Here is a 2,936-nt window from a genome sequence, read left to right as displayed (position 1 = left end):
ATTCCTGCAGGGGGTTGAAGAGATGAACCCTTCTAACCCTCTGACTCTATCTGCATCCTAAGGTGCCCAAAAGTTTCTAGACACCATTAAAATATAACTGGCCTGAAGCGACTTTTGAAAACATCTCTTATGTGCTCTTGAAAATGTTAAGCACATTAACACAGCAAAAACGGAAACAATCATTGAATAGTAATTCAGCCAGTATAGTCCTTTGGGTATTCAGGTAACTATGTTTATTTCATCTAATGTTTCGTTCCTAAACTAACTGCATCATTAGAAAAACAAAGCAAATCAAGACTGTCAAAACTGTAGATATTAATAAAAAATGTCAGTGTAAAGGGGATTTGAGAAAATAAAGGCAATAATAAAGGCAATAAAGGCAACAATGCTTCAGAAAATCTAGCTGAACCAAAACAACTACATCCTTGCTAAATATATTGCACCATGATTTGTTTACACAGCCTACAGCAAGCTGGCAAGCTGGCATACTGTAGTGCAGTACAAAAGACTGACCCCACTTTTCTTTTTGAATATTTGGATTATATCATCCTCCCCCCGTCTTCTGCAACTACTTAGGGGAAAAAAAGTACCAAGGAATTTGCAAGCTCTATAATTATTTCAGAAATCCGAAGCAAAGCCCATGAGGAACTGCTCATTTATCACTCTCTTTCTAGCCAATGCATCTTGCACTATCTTCACATCCACAATAAATCCATTGAATTTAACAGCTTTGCCCCCAGTTCTCCAAACAGAATTTGATTTGAACTTTATTGGCTTGATTGAAATTGTTGATTTGCTCTTTTTTTTTTCTTTTTTGTGCTCAGTGTCAAATTCTCATGTAGCTTTGTTTTGCCATCTCCCCTTTGCAATTTTATTTCTTAAATGTACACTGACTTTCTTCATAATTTTCATTCATAAGTCCTTGATTTAGCTGGCAGAGCCATGTCATTCCCCACCCCCCACAAATGAGTTTTTCCAGGAAGAATACATCTATGCCAGTCCCTCATTAGCTGCACTCTAACTCCAATCTTCCTGTGTGTACCATGACCTTGCAGCAACACTGTCCAATTAATTTGGCCATCAATCCTCTTATCCTACTAAAGCTGTGTCTTTTTAAATTCAGAACCTAGCAGGTCCCTTCACCTCGCCTTCTTCATATATAAGGTCAAATCTAATGGTCATGCAATCTAGTGGTTCTCCAATTCACGTGCACCTTACTAGGTTTCATAACTAGGCCTCTCAAACAGTACCTCATACCCAGTTGCTTCCTTTGCAAATCTGCATTAAAATTGTGTGCTCACTCCATTCTATAAACCTCCTGTTTCATTTTTCTACTCCTTACCTAGACTCCCAGAAATGACTGTGTGAATCCAACATGATGAGATGGCTGCTGCTGCACCCAGTGCCGGTCCCAAGCAGCAGGAGCAGCCTCCTGTGATCTGGCAGGCAGATCGGGGACTCGGACCCCCAGGAGGGCTGTGGGGGCTCTGCTGGACTCCTGCCAGGGGTATGGGCCCCCAGTCTGCCTGCCAGAACACAGGAGGCTGCTCTTGCCACCTGGGGCTAGCAGCAGCAGCAATCTTCCCAGTGCTGGGTACAGGCTGTGCCCAGCACTGGGCCCAGAGTCATCTGGCAGGCAGACTGGCAGCCTGCACCCCTGGGAGGGCCATGGGGCTCTGCTGGACTCCTCCCAGGGGTGTAGGCAGGCCCTGACCTGCCTGCCAGATCGCAGGAGGCTGCTCCTGCCACCTGGGACTGGCACTGGGTGCAGCCCACACCCAGCACCAGGAAGATTGGTGCTCCCACCGGTCCCAGGCAGCGGGAGCAGCCTCCTGTCATCTGGCAGGCAGATCAGGGGCCCACACCCCCGGGAGGGTGGGGAGAGGTGCCAGAATCCTCCCGGGGGGCACGGCCCCTGGCAGTTGTGATATGTAGGGGGTGCACAGGGGTGCATTTGCACCCCCTGGGAGTGCCGGTGCACCCCTGTTAGGCCACGCTCCCTGTTTAGCCAGCAGGCAGAGGGGCAGGTGGGAACACCAGTGCCCCTACTTCGAGTGCCAGCTGGGGAGAGGGACTGCCAGCAAAAGCAGCCACTTTTTGGTGATTGAGATTGGCCGCAGGGGACTCCCCCAGTCAGCGTGATCAGCCGCCAGGGGACCGCTCCCCGCTCGGTCGCTGACTGGAGTTGGGGTGGGTACATGCCCCCGCTGACTCAAGAGGCACCAGTTGCCCATGGCCCCTGGATCTGTGCCAGATGACAGGAGGCTGCTGCTGCCAGCTAGGACTGGTGCTGAAGCCAAGTAAGTCCAGCTTCGAAACATTTCAAAACTTTCAAAACGTTTTGAGTGCCTGGTTTTTTTTTTTTTTATTTCAAAGCTGTTTCAAAGGCTTTTTTTCATTTTGATTTCACTGTTTTGAGCTTGAAATGCATCAAAACAGTTTCAAAATGAAACACCTGGCAAAACTTCGCACAGCCCTAGTAGTTAATCCTGTTAGTCTGAAGTCAGGCAGGGCAGGGTGGCATTGGCACTGGATTTATGACCCATATACCTTGTTCCAGGGCAGACCCAAACCTTCAGACTCACCACAACTTCTTCCATTTGATAATGGAAAATGTTATTGATACACATGGGAGCCCAGGAAGGGTAGCTGTGCCTTAAGGAAATGATCCTTTGGGAACAGAGGGAGATGATCCCGATGCTGGGAAAAAGGGGAAAAGGGGCCAAGAGGCTTCCTTGGCTGACCAGAGAAATCCAAAGCAGCCTACAGGCAAAAAGGGGGGCATATAAAAAGTGGAAACGGGGAGAGATTACCAAAGAGGAGTATACCTCCTCTGCTCGCGCTTGTAGGGAGGCAGTTAGACAGGCCAAAGCTACCATGGAGCTGAGGATGGCATCCCAAGTTAAGGATAACAAGAAATTGTTTTTTAGATATAT

This window comes from Alligator sinensis, unplaced genomic scaffold, assembly GCF_000455745.1.
Source record: "Alligator sinensis unplaced genomic scaffold, ASM45574v1 scaffold13_1, whole genome shotgun sequence".
NCBI classification, from domain to species: domain Eukaryota; kingdom Metazoa; phylum Chordata; order Crocodylia; family Alligatoridae; genus Alligator; species Alligator sinensis.
Note: the sequence above shows the minus strand (reverse complement) of the source record.